The sequence below is a fragment of the Entelurus aequoreus genome, linkage group LG10, assembly GCF_033978785.1.
Source record: "Entelurus aequoreus isolate RoL-2023_Sb linkage group LG10, RoL_Eaeq_v1.1, whole genome shotgun sequence".
NCBI classification, from domain to species: Eukaryota; Metazoa; Chordata; class Actinopteri; order Syngnathiformes; family Syngnathidae; genus Entelurus; species Entelurus aequoreus.
In genome coordinates this window covers 38,095,854-38,104,348 of record NC_084740.1, presented here as the reverse complement: position 1 = coordinate 38,104,348, position 8,495 = coordinate 38,095,854, and the positions used below count along the sequence as shown (strand labels likewise).

At 44.4% G+C, this 8,495-nt stretch overlaps 1 protein-coding gene across 2 annotated transcripts in view; it reads left to right on the top strand.

Annotated features, from left to right (window-relative positions):
- The window catches only part of LOC133658573 (uncharacterized), a 30,310-nt gene that overhangs the window by 5,702 nt on the left and 16,113 nt on the right, over positions 1 to 8,495 (top strand). The window lies entirely within an intron of this gene.

Sequence of the window (8,495 nt, the reverse complement as noted above, 5' to 3'; positions counted from 1 at the left end):
CATGTCAGGTGTGGAGAAAACATGTATTGGCCATCTTTCCTTCCTTATTTGCTGCCTTCCTTCCTTATTTGCTGCCTTCCTTCCTTCAATGCCCACATCTTTCCTTCCCTACCTCCTTCCTTCCTTGCCCACATCTTTCCTTCACGCCTTCCTTCCTTCCTGTCTTCCTCACTCCTTCATCCATTCTTTCCAAGAACGAGTACGTGATGATTCGAATGAGGATGATGAGGAGGGATACTGAAGGAAGAACGAAAACAGGATTATAAGGAGGAGAATGAGAAGGAAGAATGAGAACAGGTTGATGAGGAATATGAGACCAGTATGTGAGGAAGATAACAGGATAATAATGAACAAATGAGAAAAGGATGATGAGGAAGATGAGAACATGACTATAGGTGGAGGATACATTTGTGATTTAGGGCTGTATAAATAAACATTCATTGATAAGAAGGAAGATCGAGAACAGGATGATGAAGATGAGAACAGGGTGATGAGGAAGATGAGACCGCTATATGAGGAAGATAACTGGATAATGAAAGATGAGAACAGGATGACAAGGACAGATGAGAACAGAAAGATGAGGAAGATGAGAAGGACGAAAGAGAACAGGATAATGAGGAAGATGATAACAGGATGATGAAGAAGATGAGAAGAATGACAAAAGGACGTGAAGGAAGGATGAGAACAGTATGATAAGGACAGATTAGATCATGACTATAGGAGGTTGATGACAAGGAAGAATGAGAACCGGATGAAGAGGAAGAATGAGAACAGGATGATGAGGAAGATGAGAACAGGATGATGAGGAAGATGAGAAGAATGAGAACAGGGGGTGAAGGAAGGATGAGAACAGGATGATGAGGACAGATGAGAAGAATGAGAACAGGATGTGAAGGAAGGATGAGAACAGTATGATAAGGACAGATGAGATCATGACTATAGGAGGCTGATGACAAGGAAAAATGAGAGTAGAATGAGAAGGACGAATGAGAACCGGATGAAGAGGAAGAATGAGAACAGGATGATGAGGAAGATGAGAAGGTCGTATGAGAACAGGATGAGAAGGACGAATGAGAACAGGATAATGAGGAAGATGATAACAGGATGATGAAGAAGATGAGAAGAATGAGAAAAGGACGTGAAGGAAGGATGAGAACAGTATGATAAGGACAGATGAGATCATGACTATAGGAGGTTGATGACAAGGAAGAATGAGAACCGGATGAAGAGGAAGAATGAGAACAGGATGATGAGGAAGATGAGAAGGATGAATGAGAACAGGATGATGAGGAAGATGAGAAGAATGAGAACAGGGGTGAAGGAAGGATGAGAACAGGATGATAAGGACAGATGAGAAGAATGAGAACAGGATGTGAAGGAAGGATGAGAACAGTATGATAAGGACAGATGAGATCATGACTATAGGAGGTTGATGACAAGGAAAAATGAGAGTAGGATGAGAAGGACGAATGAGAACTGGATGAAGAGGAAGAATGAGAACAGGATGATGAGGAAGATGAGAAGGACGTATGAGAACAGGATGAGAAGGACGAATGAGAACAGGATGATGAGGAAGATGATAACAGGATGATGAAGAAGATGAGAAGAATGAGAAAAGGACGTGAAGGAAGGATGAGAACAGTATGATAAGGACAGATGAGATCATGACTATAGGAGGTTGATGACAAGGAAGAATGAGAACCGGATGAAGAGGAAGAATGAGAACAGGATGATGAGGAAGATGAGAAGGACGAATGAGAACAGGATGATGAGGAAGATGAAAAGAATGAGAACAGGAGGTGAAGGAAGGATGAGAACAGTATGATAAGGACAGATGAGATCATGACTATAGGAGGTTGATGACAAGGAAAAATGAGAGTAGGATGAGAAGGACAAATGAGAACCGGATGAAGAGGAAGAATGAGAACAGGATAATGAGGAAGATGAGAAGGACGTATGAGAACAGGATGAGAAGGACGAATGAGAACAGGATGACGAGGAAGATGGGAAGGACGAATGAAAACAGGATGATGACGAAGATTAGAAGAATGAGAACAGGATGTGAAGGAAAGTTGAGAACAGGATGATAAGGACAGATGAGAACATTACTACAAGGAGGATGAGAAGGAATAATGACAATAGGATGAGAACAGGAGGATGAGAAGGACGAATGAGAACAGGATGATGAGAAGAACGAGAACAGGATGTGAAGGAAGGATGAGAAAGAGATAAGGACAGATGAGAACATGACTATAAGGAGGAGGATGAGAAGGATGAATGAGAGTAGGATAATAATACATTGTAATAACGGATTAGATTTATATAGCACTTTTCTAGACACTCAAAGTGCTTCACAGAGAAGTGAGAACCCATCATTCATTCACACCTGGTTTTTTGATTGATTGAGACTTTTATTAGTTGGTTGCACAGTGAAGTACATATTCCGTACAATTGACCACTAAATGGTAACACCCGAATAAGTTTTTCAACTTGTTTAAGTCGGGGTCCACTTAAATTGATTCATGATACAGATATATACTATCATATATACTATCATCATAATACAGTCATCACACAAGATAATCACAATGAATTATTTACATTATTTACAATCAGGGGTGTGGAGGGGGGGGGGGGTAAGATATGGACATCAAGTAGTGGACATAGAGAGAGAGAGAGAGAGAGAGAGAGAGAGAGAGATCAGAAGGCATAAGAAAAACTATCTGCATTTGATTGTTTACATTTGATTGTTAGCAATCCGGGGAGGGTGTTAGTTTAGGGTTGTAGCTGCCTGGAGGTGAACTTTTATTGCGGTTTTTAAGGAGGATAGAGATGCCCTTTCTTTTATACCTGTTGGGAGCGCATTCCACATTGATGTGGCATAGAAAGAGAATGAGTTAAGACCTTTGTTAGTTCGGAATTTGGGTTTAACGTGGTTAGTGGAGCTCCCCCTGGTGTTGTGGTTATGGCGGTCATTTACGTTAAGGAAGTAGTTTGACATGTACTTCGGTATCAGGGAGGTGTAGCGGATTTTATAGACTAGGCTCAGTGCTAGTTGTTTAACTCTGTCCTCCACCTTGAGCCAGCCCACTTTAGAGAAGTGGGTAGGAGTGAGGTGGGATCTGGGGTGGAGGTCTAGCAGTAACCTGACTAGCTTGTTCTGAGATGTTTGGAGTTTAGATTTGAGGGTTTTGGAGGTGCTAGGGTACCAGGAGGTGCATGCGTAATCGAAAAAGGGTTGAACGAGAGTTCCCGCCAGAATCCTCAAGGTGCTTTTGTTGACCAGAGAGGAGATTCTGTAGAGAAATCTCGTTCGTTGGTTAACCTTTTTGATTACCTTGGTTGCCATTTTATCACAGGAAAGGTTAGCCTCTAGAATGGAACCTAGGTAGGTGACCTCATCTTTCCTGGTGATAACAATGTCACCCACTTTTATGGTGAAGTCATTGACTTTCTTGAGGTAGATGTGGGACCCAAACTGGATGGATTCTGTTTTACCCAAGTGTATGGATAGCTTGTTGTCAGCGAGCCAGGTGCAAGTTCTACAGAGCTCAGCACTGAGGATTTTCTCCACCTGTGACTTGTCCTTGCCGGATACCAGCAAGGCAGAGTCATCCGCAAACAAAAACAATTCACAGTCGCATGCCGATGACATGTCGTTTATGTATATTAGGAACAGTAAAGGTCCCAATATACTGCCTTGGGGGACTCCACAGCTCACCGAGAGGGGGGGGGGGACACGGTGCCGTTCACCTCTACCACCTGCTCCCTCCCCTCCAAGTAAGATTGCATCCAGCTCCATGAGTTTTTGTTAAATCCGATTGCTCTGAGCTTATCCAACAGTATAGCGTGGTTAACGGTGTCAAAGGCCTTCTGAAGGTCCAGCATGACCATGCCGCAGTATTTGCCCGCGTCCACCTCATGTTTGATGTGGTCGGTCAGATAGAGAAGGCATGTGTCAGTGGAGTGGTTAGTTCTGAAGCCGGATTGGAATTTGTACATGAGTTTATTAGTGGCAAGGTAACTATCGACCTGTTCATAAACAATTTTTTCCATTACTTTCGAAATTGAACTGAGAATAGAAACAGGTCGGTAGTTGCCAGGTTCCAATTTGCTTCCTTTTTTAAAGAGGGGAGTTACTCTTGCAATCTTAAAATCTTTTGGTACTTGGCCTTGTGTAATTGATAGGTTTATTATGTGCGTGATGATCAGGGCAATGATGGAGGCAGAGTCCCTGAGGAATCTGTGGTGGTAAGCTACTTTCATAGCCACAGCTGCCCTGGGGTAGACTGACGGAAGCGTGGCTGCCAGTTTGCGCCTACGGCCCCTCCGACCACCACCATCATCATTCATTCATCAGTGTGAGCGGCACTGGGGGCAAGGGTGAACTGTTTTGCCCAAGGAAACAACGGCAGCGATTTGGATGTCAAGAGGCGGGGAGCGAACCGGCAACCCTTAAGTTTCTGGCACGGCCGCTCTACCCACTTCGCCATGCCGCCCCGATGATGATGAAGATGAGAACAGGATCATGAGAAGAATGAGAACAGGATGATGCAGAAGATGGGAAAAATGAGAACAGGATGATGACGATTAGAAGGATGAGGAGGAGGATGAGAACAGGGTGATGGGAAAGATGAAAGGGATGAGAACAGGATGGTGATAAAGATGATAAGGTAGAATGAGAAGGATGAAAACAGGGTGATGAGGAAGATGAGAACCGAATGATGAAGAAGATGACAACAGGATAATAAAATATGAGAACAGGATAATAATGAAAGATGAGAACAGGATGATGAGGAAGAGGAGAGCAGGACTATATGGAGGATGAGAAGGAAGAATGAGAACAGGATGATGACTGTGACACTACATTACAAAAGGATGAGAACAGGATGATAAAAAGATGATAGGGATAATAACAATATGGTGAGGAAGATGAGAACAGCGTGATGAAGAAGATGAGAAAAGGATGATGATGAAGGTGCAAATATGAGGATGAGCTAGATGAGAATAGGGTGATGGACAGATGAGAACAGGAAAATAGGGAGGGAGATGAGAAGGAAGAATGATGAAGATGAGAATATGATGATGAAGAAGATGAAAATGAAGGATTAGAACAGGATGAAGAGAAAGCTGAGAAGAAGAATGAGAACAGGATGAGGGTGAGAAGGTTGATAAAAAGGAGGATGCTAATGAAGGATGCGGACAGGATCATGAGGAAGATGAGACGCAGGAGAACAAGATGATGGTGAGGAGAAGAGCAGGATGAGAAGGAAGATGAGAAGGAAAGATAAGAACGGAATGATGAGGAAATTAAAAAGGCTACCAGGACGACGATGAGGATGATAAAGAAGGATGACAAGATAAGAACAGGATGATGAGGAAGCTGAGAACAGGATGGTGAGGAAGATGAGAACAGGATAATAGTGAGAATGATAAGGAAGGATGCAAACAGGATTATAAGAGGAAGATAAGAAGGAAGGATGAGAACACGATGAGAATAAGGAAGAAGTCAGGATGATGAGGAGGAAGGAAGAATGATGAGGAGGCTAAGAACGGAGAAGAACAAGAAAACGACTATGAGGATGTTGAAGATGAGAAAGGATGAAAACAAAGTCAGGGTGATGATTATGATGATGCAAACAGGAAGAGGATGTGACCTCCTGGAATGAAGGGAAACAGGAAGTGGGCAACATGAAGACATCATCCATCACTTGTTTACTTTCCTCAGTGTTGTCATGGCAACACCTTGACGGCACGCTCGCAAAGCCCCGCCCACTGTGGCGCATGTAGGCCAAAATGTAATAATGACTTTTCACCTCATTAGTGGACCGTGATGTCATCAAAAAATGATTGGTCCTTACTGGGTAGGCGGGGCTTCCTTCACACACACCCTTTTCCCCACCTCTCCGCTTTGTCTTTGAGTCAGTGTTTGATGCCAGACAAATGACAATTGTTACTGGAGGATCTACGTGTGTGTGTGTGTGTGTGTGTGTGTGTGTGTGTGTGTGTGTGTGTGTGTGTGTGTGTGTGTGTGTGTGTGTGTGTGTGTGTGTGTGTGTGTGTGTGTGTGTGTGTGTGTGTGTGTGTGTGTATAAACGCAACACAGTCCTATATCAGCATAGACAAGGTAGTCTAAAGAGTCGCTTGGCTTTCGTGACAGCTGAGTGCGTGCGTGCGTGCGTGCGTGCGTGCGTGCGTGCGTGCGTGCGTGCGTGTGTGTGTGTGTGTCAACACAAGATGAAGCAGTGAGGCAGAAGAAGAAGCAGGAGGAGAAAGTCCAACATTGTAGAGTGATGGCCATAGAAATAGAAATGGAGCATAGAGACAATGTCAGCTAATTAAAGAGAGACATCTTGCCGGTGGGCTTGGAGGGGAGAGTGGGGGGGGTTGTTAGTAGGCCAAAGCAAAGGATGCTGGGTAATAAATAACATTTTCATGCGCTTCAAACACATTATCGGACAGCGTGTGTCAATGACTCACATGACACACACCTGTGTGGTGAAGCTGTCATGATTGACTAGATGCTGATTGCTTCATTTGTGATGCCACCTGATAGCTGAGTCGCCATGACAACCCCCTCAAGTCATGTGACACCTGATTTACCCTGATATACATTTTTTTTTTTAAAAACATGTCTTTCCTTCGTTTGTCGGCAAGTTGTTGTGCTCGTTGGCGCCGCCTAACGGACTGGAGTGGAAGTGCAACATGGACGTGTGAACACAAGGAACAACTTTGTTGTCCCTGGTGTTTCTGTCGCCATGGAAACCGCTTCCGATGGACGCGTAACATGTGTTCTGCGCGTGCTACCTGTCGCTTTCACTTCTCATCCCCGCTTGCTTACTGTCAGACGTGCAGCGTGCACGGCCGATCGGGGCGGGCCTCGCAGCCTCCCTGGCAGCGAGCTGCCTCGTGATTGGCCGAGGTCGACGGGCTATTAGTGGAGGTGTTTAGGCGGGATTAAGTTGGCGGTCTAATCGGTGTTGGCTGCTACACCACATCACACGAGCGGCGTCCATGCGGAAAATGATGAGAAGACGAAGTGGGAGGAAGTATGGTTGGAAAAATGGGAGGAAGGAGGAAGACAGACTGATGAGGGGGAGGATAAAGGGGAGGAGCTAGTCGCTTTTCACTGGCTGTGCTGTGATGCATGGCAACTCATCCCCCCCTTGGTGCCCCATTCAGTGTGTGCGTGTGTGTGTGTGTGTAAGAGTGAGAACAACAACTAAACACAAAGCTATGACTCATCACGCACACACATTCCTGTAGTGTCCCTCTAGAAGTGCCGTGCGTCGCCGTGGCAACAATGTGGAGCAACATGGCCGCCGTGCACTGCGGAACGTTCTCCAGTCGCAACTTTGAGGAGGAAACCTCGCGCACTGCAAAAAGTCAGTGTACACAAACAAGAAAAAAAATACAAAAATGAGGGGTATTTTACTTGAACTAAGCAAAATTATCTGCCAATAGAACAAGAAAATTTGGCTTGTCAAGACTTTCCAAAACAAGTCAAATTAGCTAACCTCAATGAACCCAAAAATACCTTAAGATAAGTATATTCTCACTAATAACAACTGTACTACTATACGAGTACGTATTTTCTATTGTTTCATTGAAAATAAAACAGCAAAGTCCATTTGGCTGTCATCTGTTTTAATTATGAGACACAATTGTGTCAAAGTCGTGATTTTTTTTTTACATGGTTGATTGGCAACACTAAATTGGCCCTAGTGTGTGAATGTGAGTGTGAATGTTGTCTGTCAATCTGTGTTGGCCCTGCGATGAGGTGGCGACTTGTCCAGGGTGTACCCCGCTTTCCGCCCGATTGTAACTGAGATAGGCTCCAGCACCCCCCGCGACCCCAAAGGGAATAAGCGGTAGAAAATGGATGGATGCTTCAAATAAGAAATTATTACTTTTAAAAAATAGTTTTATACTTGTGAGTGTTGATGACACAGCTTTGCAACAGTTGATATTCTAGCTTTAGGCATTTTTTACTCAATATAGGTCATCAAATCTCAGCAACAAGCTGTAATATCTTACTGAGATCATTTAGGACCAAAACCCTTCAAACAAGTAAAACACTCGAACATAAAATCTTATGTATGGCCGCGGAAGTCCCGGGATGCCCAAAATGTCCATAACACACCAAGCCGAGTCCCACGGGGAGGGGGGATAAAAGTTGTAAAAGTCGGCAGAAGTCCCAAAAATGTTGAAAATACCCACACAGGTTCGAGTCCCACAAGTCCCGCCGCCTGCACGGATGCCCAAAATGTCCAAAACACGCCCAGCAAAGTCCCACGGGAAGGCGGGGAGAAAAGTGAGAAAAGTCGGTAAAATGTTCAAAAATCATGTAGGACTCGAACCTGGGTAGGTATTTAGAAATTTATTTTCTTTTGCCGACTTTTCCAACTTTTATCCCCCCTCCCCGTGGGACTCGGCTTGGTGTGTTATGGACATTTTGGGCATCCCGGGACTTGCGCGGCCGGCGGCGGGACTTG